The 26467-nt window shown below is 36.5% G+C and overlaps 1 protein-coding gene across 2 annotated transcripts in view; it reads left to right on the top strand.

The window, feature by feature from the left end:
* Window positions 1–26467, top strand: part of KATNBL1 (katanin regulatory subunit B1 like 1) — an 82337-nt gene that overhangs the window by 5120 nt on the left and 50750 nt on the right. Inside the window, exon 1 of one of the 2 annotated variants that reach the window (XM_089907404.1) lies at window positions 1–26467. This exon is cut by the window's left edge and continues 4674 nt beyond it. The exons of the other annotated variant lie outside the window; for it this stretch is intronic. The gene's annotated coding sequence lies outside the window, so the exon portion shown is untranslated. 2 annotated transcript variants of the gene reach the window in all.

Genomic DNA, 26467 nt, shown 5'->3' with positions numbered 1-26467 from the left:
TGGCATTCAGTGATTCTGCATTTTAGCCAGTCTACCTTTTTAGTCTATCCTAGTCTTTCCCCTGCAGTGACCTGGACTGTAACTTTTTTTTTTTTTTTTTTTGCCGTGCCATGCGGCTTGCAGGATCTTAGTTCCTCAGGGGGGAATCTGGGCCCTTGGCAGTGAAAGCCCAGAGTCCTAACCACTGGACCACCAGGGAATTCCCTGGACTCTATTTAATTATTGAATAGTTGTTGTAGATAATAATGAAACAAAAAACACAATTATTCTTACCTAGAAAGTATGTTTTCAGATAAGGAGAGGCTGACAGACTATTTCTCAAGAAGCCTTGTATTGGCTGGCATTGATTATTTGGCTGAATTATTAATTTACTGAAAAATAACATCAAGGAACAAGAATCCTTAAAACTCTACATAAACAATTTTTTCTCTCCTTGTTGGCAGACGTATCTGGAAATTAAGTATATGTATAGTATATATATTTAGTGGTATTAGTTGACTACTTAGTGAGACTGACTATATAATTCTGTGCCCACAGCATTGTTTGGATGGTTTATCAGTCTGGATGGGCTCGGTTATTTTGCAGTAACAAATAACCACCATTATCTCAGTGGCTTAAAATAACAAAGGATTATTTCTTCTCAATTCATATTACATGTGAGTTGTCTGGGGGCTCTACTGTGTGTTGTCCTTGCTCAGGAGTACTGAGCAAGTCATATGACCATGCCTAACTTCAAGATGATGGGCAGGTATAAACCTATCATGTACCTGAAAGGAGAACTGGAATATCATGGCACAGTTTTAACGTTCACCACAGTTGGGGCACCCATTGACTTTTTTTTTTTTTTTAAGTTAGAGAGGAAAGGTTGCTTTATTCAGGAGGCCGGCAACCTGGAGAGAAGGTGGACTCATGTCCAAAAACCAACTCCCCCTTTGACATTTTTGAATGTATTGTTACTCTTCTCTCCTGTCTGACTGTTATCTTTCATGGTCGACATAATCTTTCTTTAGATATGTTCCTTCATTTATCAGCTCTTCATTAAGTATCCCCTATATGTCAGGTACTATCCTAGATACAATGAATGTGGTTCCTGGTCTCATGGAGTTCACAGTCTAGTGGGAGGACATGGACAATAAGCAAATAAGCAAGTTAATTTCAGACAGTGATAAGTGCTATGGAGGGGAAAAATAAGGTACTGCTCTAGAGAATGGTTGGTGGTGAGGGTAGGGTTATCCTTGATTGGGTGGTCAGGGAAATCTTCCGGGGTGGGTGACGTTTGAGCTGGGAAGCAGCAGCCCTGAGGGTATATGGGAGAAATATTTTAAGCAGAAGGAATGCCACAAAATGGAAATGAGCTCAACATGTTTAAAGACAGAAGGCCAGTATGGCTGGAGCATTTAGGAGAAACTGATGCTATAGTCCAAGGGAGAGATGATGGTAGTTTGCTCTAGGATGGTGGTAATATATTCCCAAACTATATTCTAGTTTGGGAATATATTATAAAGGCATAATCAATGTATTGGATATAGGGAGTTTAGGAAAAGAGAAATCGGGGATGAATCCTCTGTTTTGGACTTGAGCAACTGGGAAGATGATGGTTCCATTTACTGAGTTAGGAACAGTTAGGAGGAGCAGCTTTGAGAGGGTGGATATTAAGGGTTCTATTTTCAATATATTAAGTTCAAGAATGATGACTCTTCGACACCCGAGTGGAACTGACTTGTAGGAAGCTGGAGATACAACTCCAGAGTTTAGAGGAAACATTGAGACAAATGATTTTTTTTTTTTAATGAGGCTAATATGTTAAATTTGGTTACAGTTAAGTCTTAGACCTGGAAGTCATTATATCTCCTTAAAGCAGTATGCAATTCCTCTGGAGAAGGGAGTATTCCCTAAGAGAAGGGAGCGTTTTCAAACTTCAGTATGGTCTGATTTCAGCCCAGGATAATGGTGGTAACAAACCTTGTAACTGATGGGATGTACGATAATCCTCACAAGCATTCTAGTGTAAGAAGCATTAAGAACCATTGCTATAAAAGGATGCTAGCATCATCTTCTGTTGATTTCTTCATTTGATTCTCAAAGGACAATCTACCCTAATATTTAGGGTCTTAGGGTATACTTCACTCTACTGATTTCAAAATTAGGAACATGAGGCTTCCCTGGTGGCGCAGTGGTTGAGAGTCCGCCTGCTGATGCAGGGGACACGGGTTCGTGCCCCAGTCTGGGAGGATCCCACGTGCCGCGGAGCGGCTGGGCCCGTGAGCCATGGCCGCTGAGCCTGCGCATCCGGATCCTGTGCTCCACAACGGGAGAGGCCACAACAGTGAGAGGCCCGCATACCGCAAAAAAAAAAATTGTAAAAATTAGGAACATGGGGCTTCCCTGGTGGCGCAGTGGTTGGGAGTCCACCTGCCGATGCAGGGGACAAGGGTTCATGCCCTGGTCCGGGAAGATCCCACATGCCGCGGAGCGGCTGGGCCCGTGAGCCATGGCCGCTGAGCCTGCGCGTCCGGAGCCTGTGCTCCGCCATGGGAGAGGCCACAACAGTGAGAGGCCCGTGTACTGCAAAAAAAAAAAAAATTAGGAACATGTATTACAGCAGACTGGTAATCCTAGTCCAAATCATGAAGATAGGTTGTTAAAATTAGTTTATATCAGCTTGTCTTTTTTGAGTGTTATGTATCTTATTGGCATATCCTTTCACATATATAGAGTCTATCTTGAAAGCATCAGGAACACCTTTAGTAGCTAAACAAGGGGTCAAAAAGGATCCTTAAGATGATGTTGTTTTATATATATGTATATATATTTACATTTCTGAGTTTAAGAAGACAATTGGAAAGGATTAGAGTGGTTTTTCCTCCCTGTGAATATTTCCAGAAAAATAATGGAATGTTGTAACAGGGAGAGTAAGAGATATTCATCAGAACATGCTAAAATAATTATCTACGTGGCTTAAGAAACCCTAAGTCTTCCCAAAGATCCAAGTGTTTATATAGTCATAAGAAAAGAAATATATAATACATTTTAATTTAGTTAAAACATAATTAGAAGTTTGGGATTAACTCCTAATATATATACACACTACTATGTATAAAATAGATAAACAGCAAGGACCTACTGTATAGCACAGGGAACTATATTCAGTATCTTATAATGACCTATAATGGAAGAGAATATATATGTGATATAACTGAATCACTTTGCTGTACACCTGAAACTAACACAACACTGTAAAATAACTATACTTCAATTTTTTAAAAATGGTTAAAAATGAAACATAATATTTGCATTTGATACAAAATTCAAAAAGTCCAAAAGGGAAGTCTCCCTTCACCCCATCCCCCAGCCACACATATCCTCTCTCTAGAAATGACTTTTCTCCCGTTTCTTGTGTATCCTTCCAAAGATACTCAGTGAATATATAAGCAGTCGCTCACATACACTTTATTTTTCACTTAAGTAATAGCATACTGTTCTGTACCTTATCTCCCCGCCACCCGCCAACTTTCCAGTAAAAGGCATAAAGTCACTGAAAAAATTAAGTCTGTATGTCCAAAACTATTGATAAAGGTGACGATAAACAAACACCTAGTTATCAGAATTTAGCTAACTTTGTTTTCCCATTATTAATCTCAATTCCTTAATGTAGAATACTCAGTGGACTTAATTATTACAACTGAGGAGTAGGGACTTGCCTGGTGGTGCCGTGGTTAAGAATCCGCCTGCCAGTGCAGGAGACACGGGTTCAAGCCCTGGTCCAGGAAGATCTCACATGCCGCAGAGCAACTAAGCCCGTGCGCCACAACTACTGAGCCTGTGCTGTAGAGCCCACGAGCCACAACTACTGAAGCCTGCGCTCCTAGAGCCCGTGGTCCTCAACAAGAGAAGCCACTGCAATGAGAAGCCCATGCACCACACCCTCACTCACCACAACTAGAGATAGCCTGTGCACAGCAGCAAAGACCCAATGCAGCCAAAACTAAATATAAATAAATAAATAAATTTATTAAAAGAAAACAAACTGAGGAGTAGGTGGTGGGAATGGTAATTCCCACTTAGTATCAATTTTGTAATTTTTATTTCGGGGTGACTTAGTCATAAGAGAGTTGGAATTCAGTTTGGTCTGATTGAAATGATGTATCATCATGTTGTACCCACTGAATTGCCAGAAATCTGTATTTTCACGCTTGACCCACCTTTCTGAATTTGACATCTCTCAAACCAGCCTTCCATGGGAAACTGAATTAAGAGAAGGTGATGTGTTGAATCATTTAGCAAATAAAAAAGCCCTTGGGGTTTACTCCAGGTACTAGGGGTTTGAGTTGTTAAGAACATGGAATCAGAATGATGGTACTTAAGTTTTATGATTTGACTGTTTAATGTTATTGGGCCCTGATAACTTGGTAAATTGATTTCCTCAATAGGAATAAACCTAGAAATGTACTAGAAAATCTGGGTAACTTGATGGGGCACTCTTTCACTGGACAGTGCATGAATAAGCACCGGCTGTATTTGTTTCTGTGCTTCTCTTTTTCTTCTCTGTAATTGTTCACCTCCTCTCCCCCTGTCCCCAGTCCATACCCCATCTAATTGACACGTTATTTCAAAATGTTAACCTTCAATCAGATTAGAATCTAGACGGGATTAAAAGGCTTCAAACAAAATGAAACAAGTCAACACAATGTATCATTACTCTGCCAGTGTAATAGTTTCTCATATAGTTTATGAAAAGCACAGTTAACATGCCATTCACTTCATCACTTTGAGTAGTACAAGTGTCTGCTGCCTTTGTAAACCACACCCCACCCACCCGCCCAAATATACTAGATAAATCAGTGTCACAGTTAGGGGATCATGTAATCTTTTTTTGAAACTGGCTTGACATTAAAGTATGTTGTTTTAGTTCTTACATGTAATAAGTTGTATCTGCTTTACACTGGGTCACATAGTCTGTTCAGCGCACCATTTGTGTTGAACACCCTGTTGGAATAGTTATGAGAATACATTTTACATGTTGATTAAAATTTAGTTGAACACTCATTGAGAGTCACTGGGTGAGTCCTACTGGCCTAAAAGCTATTGTTACTCTGTAAAATGACTCTGTAAATAGCTTTGCTTAAAACCATTCTATTTCATATTTTAACTCAAAGAGCAATTTTTCCCCGTAAGCTCTTAGATAAATCATATCACTATGCTTAATGTATTATAATTGTTTGTGTTTCTCCCACTGTAAATCTTGTGGTGATGGTGAGAATTTTACAGTAGGAAAGTTTGGGAAGTTTAAGGTTATAAGCAGGAATGAAGCAGAAAACTCCTAGTTACTATGATGTAGTTGTATGTAATACCAAGAATTCTTCTACCTAAAGTGATTCAAGTCATGAATTTTACAATTTTGTGTTGCTTTACATAACTTAGGAATTTATGTGTTTCGAGGCTTAAGAAACTTTATTTCTTATTACTGTATTGTCCTCTTATGTTTGAAAAAGAAAGTTAATTCTTCTATTTAAAATGTGAATTTTTTTACTGTAGAAAATTGATACAGAAAAATAAGCCAAAGAAAATGGTTCAACCTTAATACTGTAGAAAAATGTAGAAAAATAGGAAAAAAAAAGGATTCAACTATAATAGCACTCTTTAGAAAGAACTTTTATCCTTTCAGTCTTTTTTCTTTTCCTGTGCTATGTGTGCACATATACAGAAACATATAACAAATTTAGGAACTGGTATTAAAATTTGCTGACACCACAAAACATGTTTCTCACACCAAAGGCAATTTTCTTCACTAGTGATGTTTATGTGTAACTTAATAAGAGCTAATATTTACAGTGATTAACCATGTGCTAGACATTGTGGTGGGTGGATTATTTTATTTAATCCTCACAACTCTTCTCTGAAAATAGGAGGTTAAGTAACTTGCCTAATATCACATAACTAGTAAATGGTTAAAGCAGGACTGAAACCCAGGAAGTCTGACTCCAAGACTTGTGTTTGCCCCTTACCACATACCACCTAGTCCTTTCAGTTTAATCACATAAGAAAAATACAACTTATATTAAATATTTCAAAAGCAAACTAAAAATACATACAAAATCCTAAAGATGCCACCAGAAAACTACTAGAGCTAATCAATGAATTTGGTAAAGTTGCAGGATACAAAATTAATGCACAGAAATCTCTTGCATTCCTATACACTAATGATGAAAAATATGAAAGAGAAATTAAGGAAACACTCCCATTTACCATTGCAACAAAAAGAATAAAATACCTAGGAATAAACCTACCTAGGGAGACAAAAGACCTGTATGCAGAAAACTGTAAGACACTGATGAAACAAATTAAAGATGATACCAACAGATGGAGAGATATACCATGTTCTTGGATTGGAAGAATCAATATCGTGAAAATGACTATACTACCCACAGCAATCTACAGATTCAATGTGATCCCTATTAGATTACCAATGGCATTTTTTACAGAACTAGAGCAAAATATCTTAAAATTTACATGGAGACACAAAAGAGCCTGAATAGCCAAAGCAATCTTGAGGGAAAAAAACGGAGCTGGAGGAATCAGGCTCCCTGACTTCAGACTATACTACAAAGCTACAATAATCAAGACAATATGGTACTGGCACAAAAACAGAAACCGATCAATGGAACAAGATAGAAAGCCCAGAGATAAACCCACACACGTATGGTTAACTAATCTATGACAAAGGAGGCAAGGATATACAGTGGAGAAAAGACAGTCCTTCAATAAGTGGTGCTGGGAAAACTGGACAGCTACATGTAAAAGAATGAAATTAGAACACTCCCTAACACCATACACAAAAATAAACTCAAAATGGATTAGAGACCTAAATGTAAGACCAGACACTATAAAACTCTTAGAGGAAAACATAGGAAGAACACTCTTTGACATAAATCACAGCAGGAAATTTTTTGATCCACCTCCTAGAGTAATGGAAATAAAAACAAAAATAAACAAATGGGACCTAATGAAACTTCAAAGCTTTTGCACAGCAAAGGAAACTATAAACAAGACAAAAAGACAACCTTCAGAATGGGAGAAAATATTTGCAAATGAATCAGCGGACAAAGGATTAATCTTCAAAATATATAAACAGCTCATGCAGCTCAATATTAAAGAAACAAACAACCCAATCCAAAAATAGGTAGAAGACCTAAATCGACATTTCTCCAAAGAAGACATACAGATGGCCAAGAAGCACATGAAAAGCTGCTCACCATCTTAGAGAAATGCAAATCAAAACTACAATGAGGTATCACCTCACACCAGTTAGAATGGGCATCATCAGAAAATCTACAAACAACAAATACTGGAGAGGGTGTGGAGAAAAGGGAACCCTCTTGCACTGTTGGTGGGAATGTAAATTGATATGGCCACTATGGAGAACAGTATGGAGGTTCCTTAAAAAACTAAAAACAGAATTACCATATGATCCAGCAATCCCACTACTGGGCATATACCCAAAGAAAACCATAAATCAAAAAGACACATGCACCCCAATATTCATTGCAGCACTATTTACAATAGCCAGGTCATGGAAGCAACCTAAATGCCCAACGACAGACAAATGGATAAAGAAGATGTGGTACATATATACAATGGAATATTACTCAGCCATAAAAAGGAACGAAATTGGGTCATTTGTTGAGAAGTGGATGGATCTAGAGACTGTCATACAGAGTGAAGTAAGTCAGAAAGAGAAAAACAAATATCATATATTAACGCATATTTGTGGAACCTAGAACAATGATACAGTTGAACTGGTTTGCAGGGCAGAAACTGAGACACAGATGTAGAGAACAAACATATGGACACCAAGGGAGGAAAGTGGCGGGGGGGTGGTGGGGGGTGTGATGATTTGGGAGATTGGGATTGACCTGCATACCCTGATGTGTATAAAATGGATGACTAATAAGAACCTGCTGTGTAAAAAAATAAATAAAATTCAAAAATAAAATAGAGAAAGAGGTTAACACTTCCCAATTAATTTTATAAAATCAGCAGAAAGTAATGCCAAAAATCTGACAAAGCCATTAAAAAAAAAAAAAAAAGAAAGGTAGTGACTTACAAGGAAGGTAAGCAGAGTACAGAATTCATGATTGGCAGTTTTACAATCAAAATTCAAAATCAGCTCAGCAAATAAAGACCATGTGCATTTGGAAAAGTTTACAATCTCTCTGTGGTAAAGTGATAAAGTGGTATGAAAATAATAATACCTACTTCACTGATTTGGAATTAAATGAGTAAACGCGTGTGAAGGACTTAAGAGTTCCAGACATTTAGTAAACACTCAAGAAATGTTAGCCGTTAAAATTACCTAAGATCCCATAGCTAGATGGTGACAGAGTAGGGAATTCAACCTGTCTTACTGAGAACAAGGAAGAGGGTAGGTGTCACATGCTACCCCGGGATATGTAAATAGCATGTGTGTGCTCTAACTCCCCAATAAGCAGAAGGAAATGTCAGAGTATTGTAAACTGTAAAGTCCTATGAACATACAGTATGATACTCTAAAATACATGTGTAAAAATGTGATGCATCATCTTTATAATTAAATGTTGCTGTTTAAAAAAAAAGCAAACTAAAACATGGTATTGATTATTGTCAAATTTTCAAAGGGAAAAATTGATAATACAGAATCTTCTGTTATCCGGAGTGCTGATAGTGTTCATTCTCTACCTCTTTTGGCAGGAGTCTGGATCTAGAGGATCTAGAGGGTAGCTGTCCATTTCTGCCCCATTTGCCAAGCTTACGTAGTTACCCAGTGTAGAAATATAAAAATTTAAAATAGGAGTTTAAAAACATTGTTTCTATGAAAACTAATTGGAATAGTTTGGATAGACTGGATGAAGGCAGGTGACTCAAAAACTTGCTATCAAATGCAGTGTAGGTTAGAAAGCTGAAGGTAAGTGAAGAAAATCGAACAGTTTAGGATTTTGCACTGATAATGCTTTGTGAGTATCATTGAGTTCTTGAGCCACTTTAAAGAAATCCAAAGTAGAAATCATAGATGATGCTTATGCATTATTTTTAGATTTTAAATTAAAATGTTTAAGGTGTATGTGTACATCTGTCACTTTTTTTCATGAACCCTCATTTTAAGTGATTTTTTAAATCATTTAAAAAATATATTTATTTATATTTATTTTTGGCTGTGTTGGGTCTTTGCTGCTGCGCGCAGGCTTTCTCTAGTTGCGGTGAGCGGGGACTATTGTTTGTTGTGGTGCGCGGACTTCTCATCGCTGTGCCTTCTCTTGTCGTGGAGCACGGGCTCTAGCTGCGTGGGCTTCAGTAGTTGTGGCACGTGGGCTCAGTAGTCGTGGCTTGCAGGCTCTGGAGCGCAGGCTCAGTAGTTGTGGCTCACGGGCTTAGTTGCTCCGTGGCATGTGGGATCTACCTGGACCAAGGCTCGAACCCGTGTCCCCTGCATTGGCAGGCAGATTCCTAACCACTGCACCACAGGGAAGTCCCTTTTTAATCATGTTGAATGACCAACCATCACTCCCAGTCACATTATATGAAAGGGCTCTTACTATATATTTTAAGAGCTCGAAAACCATATTTTTCAACCCAGTAATATGCTTATCCAAAGGAAGTAATCAAATGGGTACAAATATTTGTGTATACAGATATTCATCAAGTATTTTCTGTAATAGCAGAAATAAAAACAAACAGCATCCATGTGATAAAATATATATTAATTTAAATCATTTTCAAAGAAACGTTTTCATATGTAGGAAAGTATATGTTAATGACAAAATGCAACATATAAAACTAACAGCATGAGAGGAGAAGCACTAGAATATTATTGGTGGTTGAATTACTGGTGATTTTTTATTTTAATTTATTTTAAACTAAGTGACATTTGTAATGAAATGCAAAATTTGGTATAAAGGGGGTTTAAACTAAAAAGTTTCTCAGCCGGTCCCCAGCTTTGCAGTTCACCTCTGTGGAAACATTCAGTGTTTGCTGGAATATTCTAAAGTGAGAGAGATCATTTTTATCAATGTTTATTTCTGATTTTTTTTCTTTTATGCAGCACACTTCCTTCTACTCCCAAATCCAAGGATGTGGCGTGAGGGAGGGAGGGACAAGACATAGTCTTCCTGTGCACAGTTGTTGTTTCTATCCCTTTCCCCCTCCCCTGCCTCTTTCACAGTACTGTTGTTGAGGCAAAGCTGACTGCATCTACAGTCATTAGAGGGAATACCACCTCTAGCCCAAAGAGCAAGGACATGGCATTTTAACTATATCTTTGACAACATTGCATATATATATATATATAGCCCACATATGAGCTTTGCTCACTGAAGTAGTCTAGTATCTTATCTAGTTCTTTTTTTTCTTCTTCTTCTTATTTTTTTAAAATTATATTTTGGCCATGCCTCGCGGCATGTGGAATCTTAATTCCCCAGCCAGGGATCGAACTTACGCTCCCTGCAGTGGAAGCATGGGGTCTTAACCACTGGACCACCAGGGAAGTTCCTCTTATCTAGTTCTTATAACATGTAAAATTTTAATCATGTAGAAAAATAGAGAGGGATGGTATCATGAACATCCCAATTACCCAGCTTCAACAGTTACCAACATTTCTGGTTTTATTGATTTTCCCTTTATCTGTGCAAATCTTGTACATCATCTCTTGTACATCATCTGTATGATGTATGTATCTCTGGAAGACTCTCTTAAAAAAAAAGACATCACAATACCATTCAACTAGAAATAATTAATAATAATTTCTTACTCTCATACACTGTACATACACTGTAAATACATACACTGTACATGTAAAATGGTACAGCTTTTAAAAATTGGCAGTTTTCTTAAAAAGTTAAACATAACACCTTCCCTATGACCTAGCCATTCCGTTCTTTAGGTATTTACCCAAGACAAATGAAAGTATCTGTTCATACTAAAACTTGTACATGATTATTCATAGCAGTTTTATTAGTAATAACCAAAACTGGAAACAACCCAGGGATCCATCAGCAGGTGAATAGATAAACAAATTGTGGTACATCCATACAGTAGAATACTGTATTGCTCTGCAATAAAAAGGCATGGACTATTGATACATGTAACAGCGTGGATGGTTCTCAAAATAATTATGTTGAGTGAAAGAAACCATCTCCCTCCAAAAAAAGAGAGTATATACTGTATGATTCCATTTATATAAATTCTAGAAAATGCAAAGTAGTCTGTAGTGACAGAAAGCAGATGAAGTGGTTGAGGAGAAATTAAAAAGGGGCACAGGAAATTTCTGGAGATGATGGGTAGGGTCACTATTGATTGTGTTAATGGTTTAATGGGTGTATATATATACATACACACACTTTAAATGTGTGCAGTTTTATTATATGTTAGTTATACTTTAGAGTTATAAACAAAAATTATCCTTAATATCACATATCCAGTTGATATTCAAGTTTCCCTGATTCTAACACATCTTAACAGTTTTTTTTTTTTCACTAGGACACATACTATATTCAGTTGATACAGCCTGTTTTGATATGTAGTTTCCTCCTCTTCTTTTTTTTTTCCTTGCAAAGTATTTGTTGAGGAAACTGAGTTTTTTGTCCCAAAGAATTTCTGTATTCTGGATTTTTTATAATTACATCCTCATGGTAGTGCTTAGCAGGTTCCTCTCTGTCTAGCGTATTTCCTTTAAACTGGTAGTTGGTAACAGGTAGTTGAGGCTTGATTATGTTCAGGTTAGATTTTTTGACAAGCATACTTAATAGTAGTGTTGTGTAGTATTTCCTATTGTATGTATCACATCATCACGAGGCATATAATGTCTGGTTGTCTCCTTCTTTGTAATGCTAAAGTTGGTTAGTGATTTGGATGGTGTCAGCCTGATCTATCCGTTATAAAGTTCCCCATCAGCTTCTGTATCTTTTTTTGCTTTCTATTCATGCTCAAATTGAACAACCATTTCTGGAGAAGAACTGAAAATATGGAAGCAAGGAAAGCTTTAGATTCTGATTTTTTTGAGTACATAAGAGTTTTAATTTTTTTTACTATGGTTGCTTAATAGGAGCTTTCCATCATTTCATTTTCACAATTTCCTGTTTATCTTCAGGACTCAGATCTAGCGTAACCTGAGATACATTTCTGGGTATTCCACTACCCCTCAAATTAGATGTACTGCTAATGCTTTTTTAGCAACCTGTACTGTTTCTCTTGTATAGCATTTATTGTTTTATATTTATTGGCTTTCTTTCCCACCAGGCTATGAGCTTCTTGAGAAATAAGGCATACACTTATTAAACTCTTGACACATAGTAGATGCTCAGTAAACGCATGCTGAATTAAGTACATATGCTTTCTTTCCTTTAATCATCTAAAAAAATGAACCTTAAAATACTAGTATACTTTGATTGTGATGATATTCATATGCTCACTGTTGCCTTATTGATTTTGTCTGGATGATTTGTCCATTGATGTAAGTAGGGTGTTAAAGTCCCCTACTATTATTATATTATTGTCAATTTCTCCCTTTATGTCTGTTAATACTTGCTTTATATATTTACATGCTCCTATGTCTGCAAGTTTTTCTTATTCTTTTGGAGTAAGGCAGGAGTAAAACATCTTCACTTTTACAGATCAGTAAAATGAGGCTCTGATGTTCATGTAGTTGGTTAAGTGGGAAAGCTGAGAATTTGAACATGGGTCTGTTTGACTTAATCTTTTAGCTACACTCGTCTTTTAAGATTGGATGAGTCTCTAATTTTTCACCCAAATAATGAGTTGTGATTCCTACTGCATAGTGAGCAGAAAGATTTCTAGAGAGCTGAGTGAGACAGGAGGAGCCTTGAGGCCTTTGCAGAGTAAGCTTTTAACTCCCACTAGCCTCCAAGTGAGAGTACTCACCTCCCATTATCGCTCAGGGAGGGCACCGAGGGTATCTTGTGTCCTCAGGGCCGGACACAGCCCATATGGATTAGTAGCATAAAGAGAAAACCAGAAGGGGAGGCTTTAGTAATCATCTGTCAAAACAGATATATATTCCAAATGCCTTGAGGAAGGTTTCTGGAACCTCTAGGCCTGAAGTGTGGATCTCAATTTCTTGGAGAAAAAAGAATGGATGTGGGCCCCGAGCCATATTTCTTAGTTCCATCAAGTGAGTTCTGGGTGTCCAAGGAGGCTAGTGAAAAGCTATTAATGACATGTGCTCTGCACTCCAGTTTTTTAAAGTCAGGTTATTGAGGTATTATTTACGTGGGCTTCGACATATGCACAGTTGTATAGTAACTACCACAGTCAGGATATAGAACATGTCCTTCATCACAAAAAGTACCCTCTTTTTCCTTTAGAGTCAACATCTTCTCCCAGACTCTGGCAAGAAACTGATATTTTTGTTTCCCTATAATTTTGCCTTTTCTAGAATGTCATAAAAACAAGGTATAGTATGTAACCTTTTGAATCTGGCTTCTCTCATTTAGCGTAATATGTTTGAAACTTATTTGTGTTATCATGTTTTTCAATAATTTGTTCCTTTTTTTTGCTGAGTAGTTGATGCAGAAAATCAATCTAGGAAAGTAAACATTTTAACTGGGGCAGGTTGGGGGTGACAGTGCATCCCAATTTGCTTGGGATAAACCTGGTTTATGTCTATTGACCCAGAGTAATTTTTAATAGTATTTCCTTTTACTCTCAAATATGTCCTAGTTTGGATGATAAATTATATGGCTGTTGTAAACTGAGTGACAAGATATGTTCATAGTTCATTGCTCTATAGTGTTGTAGGTTTTGCCTTCCAAAATACCAGAGTTGTATATATTTATATTTCATATAAATATTTTGAATGATAACAGCAGTAATAACTTGCATGTAATCTTATTTTGATCTTCACAAGTCTCATTTTGCATTTGAGAAAACTGATTCAGAATAGAATAAATGATTTGCCAAAAATCATGATATTAAAAGGGATAAAACCTGCATTGTCTATCTACACATTTACCCTTAATATCTCATATCACTTGAGAGACAGTATAGTGTATTGGTTAAAAGTGGAGGCAATGGTGACAGAATGCCTGGGTTCCAGTCCTGACCCTTACCACTTTTTTGCTGTCTGACCTTAGGCAAATTATGTAATCTTTCTGTGCCTTAATTTCCTCGTCTATAGAAAGGGCATAATATAACTACAATGCCTATGGCTAGCATGTGGTAAGCTTTTGATAAAGGCTGCTATTATTTTTAATGATATTACCGTTCTTTCATTAACACCATTGCAATAGAACCTCCCTCCCTCAACAAAAAACCTTGCTTTCCCCCATATAAAAAAATAGTACGGAATGTTTTGCTCAACTTTCTTTATAATTAAAAAAAATTATTAATCTCTGATAGCATGGTGCCTGATTATGGAGGTCTTCAATATTTAGATAACTATTGATAGTTTAGTCTTGATATAGTAAATCAATTCCACAAACTCTGTTCCTTGGTACATCTGCATCTTTCAAATTTTATATGTATTGGTCAGAATTTTTAAAATTTTTTTAAAGTAGGATGGTGGCTAAGTTTGGGAATCAGAGTTAAATAAAATTATGCAGGCTCCTCAGAGCCTTTTTAATGTATTTAATTTCCAAGAAGCAGATTTAACATCTAGCATATCTAAACTTACGTGAACAGAGTAAAACATCGATTAAAATCTATGTGGATACTCTAAACATAATTTGGGAAATTCTGTAGTAAACAGGAGGGACCTTTTAGAGATTTGGGGATTTTGCCATCAATACCATAGCTTGCAAAGGTTGATTTATAGGAACCAGGAAGAGACTGGAGGCAGGAAAATCAAATAATTCATATAGTAATTAGGCTTGAAGTGATAGGGCTAGCATTTTGACACTAGGAAAGGAAAGGTCCAAATGGGTCCGTGAAATATTTTGAAGAAAGATTCAAGAAGACTTAGTGATTGATTGGAAGGAAGGAGAGGGGAGTCAAAATAACTCCTAGGTTTCTAGTCTGAGAGAAATTTGATGGCAGTAATTTAAAATTTGGTAGCTAGGAGGGGCAGCTAGTTGTCCTGATGTAGGAAGAGATTGAAGAGATTTGTTCTAGATGTGTTGACTTTGACCTAGCAGTGGCAGATCAAGAAGTCAGATGCATAGAAGTTAGAGGAGAGTCAGGGACTACAGAAATAACTGAAGCTATGAAAGCATATTTTTCCAATTTTAGTGTAGAGAGAAGAGAGTTGTTGAAGGAAAAGGAACCAAAAAGGAGAAAGGGAACAAGGAGAGTCAAGATAGTGCTGTGTCCTGTGATCAGAAAGATTGAGGGTGGGAAAGATGAAGGGATGAAAAAGCTAAATGGTGATGAAGAATGAGCAAAGTCTGTAGAGTTATCGTGGCTGACCTAAGTGGGCATCATCAGTGCTCCAAAAGGCTCCCTTATAGCTTCAAGTAACTTTGAAGGTGCAATTTTTTCAGATGAGAGGGCAGAGTAAAAACAAGGTTATAAAGGGTTAAAGAGAAAATGGAAACTAAAAAGCACTCATTGTAGAAAGTTGGCAGGAAAGAGAAGTAGAGAAAGAGTATAGAAGTTGAGAGGGGAAACCTGAGCAAGTTTGAAAGCAGAAGGAGAGGAATCAGTTCAAAGGGAGACATTGAAGATATAAAAGTGTGTGTGGGAGCTAAGTCCCAAGTGAGGTGAGAAGGTGAGAATTGAGAAAGTTAGATGGAGTGGCCCTAATTTTGGAAAAGTTAAAATAAATTCTTCCCTAGAAATGTTACCTCTATGTGGTGGCATTTACACCTTTCTCACTTTTTTACTATAAGGTAGTTATATAATTTAGCTGCCTTTTGTAAGATGGTGACTTCATTTAGAATAGTATTCAGATTATGAAAATAGTTCATGTTCATTGTAGAAAATAGAGAAATGTGTAAATGAAGGAAAAAACCTACCTATAATTCCACCAGCAATAAATAACTTCTGCTAATGTTTTGATAGCGCTTTTTTTTTTTTTTTGTGGTACGCGGGCTCCCCTCACTGTTGTGGCCTCTCCCGTTGCGGAGCACATGCTCCGTTCGCACAGGCTCAGCGGCCATGGCTCACAGGCCCAGCCGCTCCGCGGCATGTGGGATCCTCCCAGACCGGGGCACGAACCCGTGTCCCCTGCATCGGCAGGTGGACTCTCAACCACTGCGCCACCAGGGAAGCCCAGTAGCGCTCTTTTGAATGGATTGATTATATATATACATACAGCTTTTGAAACACCAGAATTATACTGTACATTCAATTTTCTATTCTGCTTTTTATAATACTGTTATTTTTTGAACTTTCTTCCACGTCACAAGACATTCTTTGAAAATAGTGTTTTTAATATTCCATTGTAAGCACTGATCCCATTTGAGTCAGCTTTGGCATTCTCAATTTCTTTTTTTATCACCCTGTTTTTTAACTTGATCCAAATTCCATTATTCATCTTAAGTGCTAGATAGCAAAGCATTTATTGAGAGGCTGGTAGCTGAATTTTGGAGGAAAGAATCAGTATCCTCAGGCCCTAAAGATTGCCCCAGAAAATCTCATCTTTACCTTCTGTTTTTCTCCCCTGCACCGAAATTCTTGAGAGAAAAAGTCCACGTTCATCCTTCCCTTTCATTTTTTGTGGGGCAGCTGTGTCATGGGGAAACTTATGATTTGTCCTTAAGCCCTATAAATTCCCTGATGGGCGCTAGAAAAGAAAAAGTTACCCTTATAGGACGAGGGAAGGATGGAAAGTAGGGCTCCCTTATAGTTTACGTTCATTTATCCCTGTCTTGTCATCTCCTCAGAAAAATTAGCACTCTCATCTTATTTGACTTTTTTGGCTATTCAGGATTGAAAATGTTCACTTTATTGTAGTTGGGAATGAATTGGATTCAATTAATGAAAACAGAGATGTGGTAGAATGGCATAGATTCTGTGCCGTACACTCTGTCACTAACCTAGTTAGTGTTTTTGGGCAAGTTACTTGATCTCTCAGGGTGAAAAAATTAGGCTGAAGCTTTAAATTCGAAAACCTCTTTTTTTACTTATATATTTTATTACTCTGCAATAGTGGTCAGTTTTCAGCCTCAAGACTCTTAGGGAATACAGTTCACGCCCTTTGTGATAGTGAGAGTTGACTCTATGGTGGTAATTGGAAGAGAATCACTTATACCAGGAATACTAATTATTCAATATTATAATTCTTTGTATAACCATGCTTTGCTTTCCAAGGCAAGGAATGAAATTGCCTAGTGAAATTGCAGAGTTAAATACAGTGCAAATAATTGACGTACTGTAGTATATTGATGTAAAAAGAAAGCTTAAGTTAATTTGATCTTGAGCTGTAACTTACTAGAGACAAAAGTCCAGACATGTTTCATTTCTGTATGATGAGCTTTTCTCATTGTCCTGAGTAGATAGGGAGTATCTATCTAAGTAACACTTAGAACTATTTAATCTTTTGATTTGGTAGCCATTGTAATAGATTATGTCAATAGATCCCTTTTCACCTTTCTAGTAGGAGATAAGTATTATATAAAGGGAATTCATCCCTCCAACTCCTTCTATATGCCACTATTCTTCTACCTTCTCAAGAAAATACCCATAAGCAATCACTTTAATGTCTTGATTTAAGAAAATATGCACTATATCCAAATTCAGAATAGTTATCAGTTAGTACTTTTTTCTCTTCTCAATATCTCCTAGCCCTTGCTTTTATTCTCTTAACGCCTTGTTTTCTTTTATTCTTTTTTCATTAAAAGATTTGTCCTTTCCAGTTTCTGTAATCACTGCCTTCAACCACTCTTAATCCCACTGCAGATTATTCTCTTTGTGTGTATTATCAAGTGGCACTTAGAAAACACCTAGAAGCCTCAATAATTGCTTTAAACCATTTGAATAGCACTATCTTATGCTCTTGGGGAAAAGGATGTTATTGGCCAAGAAAGGTGCTACCAAATGCATAAGACATAAAGCAAAATGGAATTTGTAGTGTAAAAAATCCTTTGTAATGAGACTTTAACTATTAGAACCTTGATAATTTCCTTCTCTTTTTTAAGGCTTTACTCAAGTATAATTTACATACCATAAAATTCACCTTTTTTTAAATGTACAATTCACTGTTTATAAGTATATACAGAATTGTGCCGTTATCAACCCAGATCTAATTTTAGAACATCTCCATCGCCCACCATAGAGCCTTGTGCCCACTGGTAGTTATTCCCACTCCCAACCCAGCCATAGGCAACCACTAATCTACTTTCTGTTTCTATGGATTTTACTTGTATGGGCATTTCATATAAATGGAATCACATAATATGTGGTCTTTTGTGTTTGCCTTATTTCACTTAGCCCAACGTTCATGCATATTGTAACATGTATTAGTACTTCATACCTTTTTGTTACTGAGCAGTGTTCCAGACAGATATACTACATTTTGTTTATTCATCCACCAGTTGATAAACATTTGAGTCCTTTCTGCTTTTTGGCTATTCTGAATAATGTTGTATGAACATTTGCATACACATCTTTGTGTAGACGTAAACTCTCATTTCTCATGAGTAAATACGTAGGAGTGGAATTGCCGGGTCATATGGTAAGTCTATATTTAACATTTTAAGAAACTGCCCAGCTGTACCGTTTTACATTCCCATGGTAACGTGTGGGAGTGTCAGTTTCTCCACATTGTTCTCCACACTTGTCACTGTCTGTCATTTTTGTTCTAGCCATACTGGTGGTTGTGAAGTAATATCTCATTGTCATTTTGACTTGCATCTTTCTAATGATGTTAAATCCTTCGCTCTTAAAAAAATGCAACCTTGTTCTTTAATAAACTATTTTAGGGAGTTCCCTGGTGGTCTAGTGATTAGGATTCTAGGCTTTCACTGCCATGGTCCAGGTTCATCCCCTGGTTGGGGAAAGTGAGATCCCACAAGCTGTGCAGCACAACCAAAAAAAAAAAAAAAAACTTTTAGCCTATGAATAGATGAATGTTTTTCCCATATGAAAGGGGGACAGCCTATCAATAAATAAATGCTATCTTCTAGAGGAAAAAATATTCAAATCTACAGACTTAATACATATATACATACACACGTTTGTGTGTAATAAACAGGGTTAAATCTGTGGATAAAGGATTCTGGTAGTCTGCTATGAAAAAGTTAGGATAAAGACTAAAGGTGAAAGTTGTTTCAATTAATTATCATTTTTACATAGTATAGAATGGAAATTTTACTAATTCATTCAATATATACACATAGAGCACTTTCTATGTGTCAGGCAGTGTTTTAGGCCCAGGGAATATAGCAGTGAACCAGCAGGCAAGATCCCACTCCTCATGGAGCTTACATTTTAGTGGAGAAGACGTATGATAAACAGACAAATAATATATGTCTAGTAGTGTAAATGTTATGAAGAAAAATAGGGTAGGGTGAGAAGATAGAAGTGAAAGTAGGTGCTATTTGAGAGGAGAGGTCAGAGAAAGCACTCTGAGGAGGGCATATTGGAGCAAGAACCTAAAAATGTTGTAAGGAAGAAAGCCATAAGAATATATGAGGGGAAAGCATTCCTCAGATACAGAGTAGCAAACACACAGAGCCTTCCTTGAGATGAGAAATTTTGTAATCCATCATCCGCTGATCAGGCAAATTTAGGCCTCAGTAGACATAAAACAGCTTTGGTACATTAGACCAAGTTACTTACCTTCCCAAAACTTTATTTTTAAAAAAAAAATGAGGATTGTAATTTCTGCATCAGAGATTGTGCTGATGATTAAATGAGGTAACTCAATATAAAGCAGCCACAGTTCTATGATATAATGATAGTAACTGTTATTTTCTTGGAAATTGTTGTTATTGTCACACTACCCATTTTAAGCTTTCAAAATTAGTTTTCCAACTACTATTCTGTAGTAAATTTTTTTGTTTAAAAATTTTTAGGATCTTAAACCAGATACTACTGTCTTAGAAATGTCATAGTCTTAATGAAACAGGACTATTCCTCCCAGCTTACAACTATTATGCTTTCAATTATCATTCTACTATATTTATTTATTTTAAAAATATGAATGACATTGAGAACTCTCTCTTCCAGTTACTTTAATTTCTTAAGGTTTGTTTGTGATAGAGACAACTCCAGGTTTATTGATGAGTTGGATTCCAAAAAGTTGACTTTTTATTGGTTGTTTAGTAATCAGATTACATCTTTGACAGAAACAAAGGCCTACTCTAATAGGTGATTAGTTTCCAAGCTTAGGCCTTAATAGTCTGTTTAGAGCTGATCCAGTAGTACTATTAATTGGATTTCTATGGGAAAATGTAACTTGAATCCAACTCAGGATGCTAAAAATACTTTCTTTAATTTAGCATCTTTGTATAAGAAAAAGATGGAGGGAGGCACCTTGTAGTAAATGTCTGTTGTATATAGTGGATTTAAATTTATTCTTTGGATACCTATACTGGTAAATAACCAAGTTATTCCCACCTTGTACAGTATTGATATATTTGGTATTTTTCCTTAAGCTCTCAGTTCCTCCTACCTGAATCCAATCTGTTATCAAAAGTCCAGTTTAAGCCTTGCTTCTTCCCAAGCCTTTCCTAATCATGGTGGTTTTCAGAAATACACTCTGTCCCTCTTTGAACTCATATAGAACTTAATTTTCTATAAGTTTAGTCTGTATATTATGTGAGGTATACAGCCTGGTAGAATTAGATAACTGTCATGTGATTATGTCATGTGTCTCTAATAGAGTAAGTTTCTTAAGGGCAAGAACATCATCTTTGTTTTCCTTTCATCATTTTGCTTCATTGACTGAATTATTTGTTTTAAATACTATATTGACTGTTCAAAACTTGTAAGCAGAACTTTATTTTCCCATAGATCCAGACACCTTTCTTAATATATTTGTATCAAATTACAAATTAATTCTTTTTTAGTAAGTGGGTTTTAGAAATCTCTTCAAAGCAGTGCTCAGTTCTTTGCATACTGTATTTTTTTAAATGTATGCCTAATTCGTATCTCTTAGAATAGAGAAAATGAATTAGCTAGTTCCTCTCATGTATTTTCTTCTAGTCTTTCCAGTTTCATAGAGACTTAAAGCAGTTCGACATTTATCTTCATCTTTTTGACTGTGTATCTTGCTCATTTTTACTCTGTTGAGAGGGAAAAGTTTTGACTACCATTGCAATTTCCCTAGATACCTAGTTTGAATTCAGAACTTTTTTTGGTGGGGGAGGGAGTGCTAAAGTAAATGGTAATGTATTTTTAATTTCAAATTGCACTTGCTCATCGATGATATATAGGAATGTGATTGACTTGTATTTTAACCTTGTATTCTGCATCCTTGGTGTGATCACTTACTAGTTCCAAAAGGTTTGGGGGTTTTTTTGTTTGTTTGTTTTGGTCTGTTCTTTCAGAGTTTCTACATAGATGATCATAGCATCTGTGAACAAAGTTTTTTTCCCCCTTTCCAATCTATATATCTTTTCTTTCCTTTTCTTATTGCATTAGCTAGAACTTCCAATATGATACTGAAAAGCCGTGATGAGAGGGGACACACTTGCCTTGTGCCTAATCTTAGCAGGAAAGCTTTGAGTTTCTCACCATTAAGAGTGATGTTAGCTGTAGGTTTTTTGTAGGTGCTCTTTATCAAGTTGAGGAAGTTTCCCTCTATTATTATTATTATTATTATTATTCCCCCGGTACGCGGGCCTCTCAGTGCTGTGGCCTCTCCCGTTGCGGAGCACAGGCTCCGGACGCGCAGGCTCAGCGGTCATGGCTCACGGGCCCAGCCGCTCCGCGGCATGTGGGATCTTCCCAAACCGGGGCACGAACCTGTGTCCCCTGCATCGGCAGGCGGACTCTCAACCACTGCACCACCAGGGAAGCCCTCCTCTATTATTATTTTAATGAGAGTATTTATCATGAATCGGTGTTGAGTTTTGTCAAATACTTTTATGGCATCAGTTGATATGATCATATGACTTTTCTTCTTTAGCTTGTTAATATCATGGGTTACATGGATTGACTTTCAAATATTGAACAAGCGTGTCCCTGGGACAAATGCCACTTGATTGTGGTGTATAATTCTTTTTTGTATTGTGAATTCCATTAGCTGATATTTTGTTAAGAGTTTTTATTTATAGCCTTTTATTTATAGCCTTAAGAGTTTTTATTTGTAGCCTTGAGAGTGTATAATTCTTTTTTGTATTGTGAATTCCATTAGCTGATATTTTGTTAAGAGTTTTTATTTATAGCCTTGAGAGATATTGGTTTGTAGTTTTCCCTTTTTTGTGCTTTCTTGTCATATTTTTGCATCAGGATAATACATATTAGCTTCATAAATTGAATCGGGAAGTCTTCCTTGCTCTTCTGTTTTCTTGAAAAGGTTGTGTAGAATTGGTGTTCAGTCTTAAACATTTGGTTGAATTTTCCATTAACATCATCCAGGCTTGGAGATTTCTAGTTGGGGAGTTTTAAAATTATGAATTGTTTCCTTAATAATTACAGGGCTATTCAAGTTGCTTATTTCATATTGAGTGAGTTGTGGTGTTTCTTGAGGAATTGGCCCACTTCTTTTAACTTGTCATATTTATGTTTGTAGAGTTGGTTGTGGTATTTTCTTATCCTTTCAATGTTTGTAGCATCTATAGTGATATCTCCTTTTCATTCCTGGTATTGGTAATTTGTTTTTTTTCCTTTGTCAGTTTCCCTGGAGGTTTGAAAATTTTTTTGACCTTTCAATGAACTAGTTCTTTGTCTTGTTAATTTTTTCTGTTGTCTTTCTGTTTTCGGTTTTATTGATTTCTATTATTTATTATTTCCTTCCTCCGCTTGCTTTGGGTTTATTTTGCTCTTCTTTTTCTAGGTTCTTGATGTGGAAGCTTAGGTTATTGATTTGAGACTTTTCCTTTTTACGCATTTTAGTGCTAAAAATTTCCCTGAGCACTGTTTTAGCTGTGTCCCACAAATTTTAATATGTTAAATTTCCATTTTCATTTTGCACAGTGTATTTTATTGATTTCCCTTGAGACTTCCTCTTTAACCCATGAACTTTTTAGAAGTGCACTGTTTGGTTACTAGGCGTCTGGAGATTTTCCTGTTATTTTTCTTTTATTGATTTTTAGTTTGATTTCATTGTAGTTGGAGAACATGCTCTATATGATTTCGCTTATTTTATTTTTTTTTATTTTTTTAAGCAGAGGTCTTCTTAGAAGCCCATATGATTTAAATTTATTTATTTATTTATTTATGGCTGTGTTGGGTCTTCGTTTCTGTGCAAGGGCTTTCTCTAGTTGTGGCAAGCAGGGGCCCCTCTTCATCGCGGTGCGTGGGCCTCTCACTATCGCGGCCTCTCTTGTTGCGGAGCACAGGCTCCAGACGCGCAGGCTCAGTAGTTGTGGCTCACGGGCCCAGTTGCTTCGCGGCATGTGGGATCTTCCCAGACCAGGGCTCGAACCCGTGTCCCCTGCATTGACAGGCAGATTCTCAACCACTGTGCCACCAGGGAAGCCCTATTTTTTATTTTATTTTATTTTTTTTGGCATCCTGGAGTTTGATGTGTTTATATATATTTTTATTGAAGTATAGTTGATTTACAATATTGTGTTAGTTTCAGGTGTACAGCAAAGTGTTTCCATTATACATACATATATATCAATTTTTTTTCAGATTGTTTTCCCTTACAGGTTATTACAAAATGCTGAGTATAGTTCCCTGTGCTATACAGTAGGTCCTTGTTGGTTATCCATTTTATATATAGTAATATGTATATATTAGTCTCAAATTCCTAATTTATCCCTCCCCCCACTTCCCCCTTTGGTAACCGTAAGTCTTTTATGTCTATAGGTCTATTTCTGTTTTGTATACAAGTTCATTTGTATCTTTTTTTTTTTAGATTCCACATATAAGTGATATCATGTGATATTTGTCTTTGTCTGACTTACTTCACTTAGTATGATAATTTCTAGGTCCATCCATGTTGCTGCAAATGGCATTGTTTCATTCTTTTTTACGGCTGAGTAATATTCCATTGAATAAATATCCCACATCTTCTTTATCCATTCCTCTGTCGATGAACATTTAGGTTGCTTCCATGTCTTGGCTATTGTAAATAGTGCTGCAATGAACATTGGGATGCATGTACCTTTTCAAATTGTAGTTTTCTCTAGATACATGCCCAGGAGTGGGATTGCAGGATCATATGATAACTCTATTTTTAGTGTTTTAGGGAACCTCCATACTGTTCTAGATCGTGTCTGCACCAATTTACATTCCCACCAACAGTATCAGAGGGTTCCCTTTTCTCCACACCCTCTCCAGCATTTATTATTTGTAGACTTTTTGATGATGGCCATTCTGACTGGTGTGAGGTGATACCTCATTGTAGTTTTGATTTGCATTTCTCTAATAATTACCAATACTGAGCATCATTTCAATTATTTCAAATTGTTGTGGTTTGTTTTATAGCCTAAGATATAGCCTATCTTGGTATATGTTCTGTGGCATTTGAAAATAATTATTCTGCTGTTGGTGGTGGAGTGTTCTATAAATATTGATTTGATCCTATTGGTTGATGATGTTATAACTTTGCTGAATTTCTGTCTATTTGTCCTATCAGTTGTTGAGAGGGGATATTGAAGTCTCCAAGATTATTGTGGATTTGTCTATTTCTCCTTTCAGCCATGTCAGGTTTTTTTTAATAATTAAACTTTATTGAGCTCTAATTCACATACCATACAATTCACCCACTTAAAGTATATAATTCAATGACCTTTAGTATATTCACAGAGTTCTGCAGCCATCATAATCAATTTTAGAGCATTTTCATCACCTCCCGAAAGAAACCCCATACCCATTATAGCAGTGCTGGACAACCACTAATTGACTTTCTGTCTCTAAAGATATGCTTATTCTGAACATTTCATATAAATAGAATCATACAGTATGTGATCTTTCATTTCTGGCTTCTTTTCTTTCACTTAACATAGTGTTTTGAGGTTCATCTATGATTGACCATATATCAGGACAAAAATTCATTTTTATGGCTGGATGATATTCCATTGTATGGATTTTATTTATGTACCACATTTTATCCATTCATCAGTTGATGGATGTTTGGATAGTTTCCAATTTTTAGCTCTTATGAATAATGCTGCTGCTATGAACATTTGTGTACAAGTTTTTGTGACAAGTTTTATTTCTTTTGGATGTATATGGTCATATGGTAACTCTATTTTTAAACTTTTGAGGAGCTGCCAAACTGTTCTCCAAGGTGACTGGATCCTTTTACATTCTCACCAACAGTATGATGTTATCTGGGCTTTTGCATTGATATTCATCAGTAAAATTGGTCCATGGTTTTATTGTGCAATCTTTATTATATTTTAATAACACTGGTATACTGGCTTCTTAAAAGAATTTGGAAGCTTTTCTTATCTTTGGAACCACTCTAAGTTACTACCATAGTGCTACATTACAATAATTTTTACCCCCTTATTTTAGAAGTTATGATGAAATTGTATGAATTTGGATTTAGAATACTCTTTAGCCATATGTATAGACTTTAGTTCCAGGTACCAAATGTCTTTATTTTCAAAAGGGGAATTTAAAGAGGGTGCCACTCCAGAGAAGTAATAGCGGACCCAAAGACAGAACTGATTAAGAACATTACCCACTGGATCACCAAGGGAAAGCAGCAACATCACAGATGAACCAAAACAGTATTTCATTCATATGTATTCCTTCAAACAGATTATCTGACCTACATTGTTGATTTTATCCTGAAATAAAATTAATTTACATTCTAGTCTAGGAATAAGGCTAGGAGAAAGGTGAGGGAGAAATAAAATTAGATCTCAATGAAATTTTTACCCCAGAAGATCTGTAAGATTGATCAACTACATACAGTTGAGAGTTGACTGTAGGTGAGATCCTATCCTTTCTTTGTAAGTACATTATGTCTATAAAATAAACAAGAGAATATGGTGGATGGAACTGGCTATAATGAATGGAAATCTGGACAACTTTAAAACAATGAGCACTACAGTATTTAATGAGAAACTTTCAGAGAGAACTCTAATTCAGTAGTTCCCAGGTGAGGGCTTCAGACCAGCAGCATGAGCATCACCCAAGTGCCTGTTAGAAATGCAGAGTCTCAGGCCCCACTTCAGTCTTTCAGGGGTTGGGGCCCAACAATCTGTATCATAGGAAGGTCCACAAATGATTCCGATGCTAAAGTTTGAGAACTGCTGCTCCAGCTTATCATTTCTGTTTCTAGACTGACTTTAAAGCTGATCCCGTCCTCTGGCTCCATGTTTTTACCAGTAATTTAGCCGAAATAAACTTATTTCAGAGTCCAAAAGGAAGACAGATCTGCCTAATTTTAGGAGCCCCTGTGTTGATGACCAGAATATTCTATACTGGTTAAGGAGGACTGGTAAACAGTTTTGAGATCTTGGAATGCAAG

This window comes from Delphinapterus leucas, chromosome 2 (genome assembly GCF_059928025.1).
Source record: "Delphinapterus leucas isolate spDelLeu-1000000601 "Yukka" chromosome 2, BTC_Dleu_Yukka2, whole genome shotgun sequence".
NCBI classification, from domain to species: domain Eukaryota; kingdom Metazoa; phylum Chordata; class Mammalia; order Artiodactyla; family Monodontidae; genus Delphinapterus; species Delphinapterus leucas.
The sequence above is the reverse complement of the archived record's forward strand: the minus strand, read 5'-3'. Positions and strand labels throughout refer to the sequence as shown.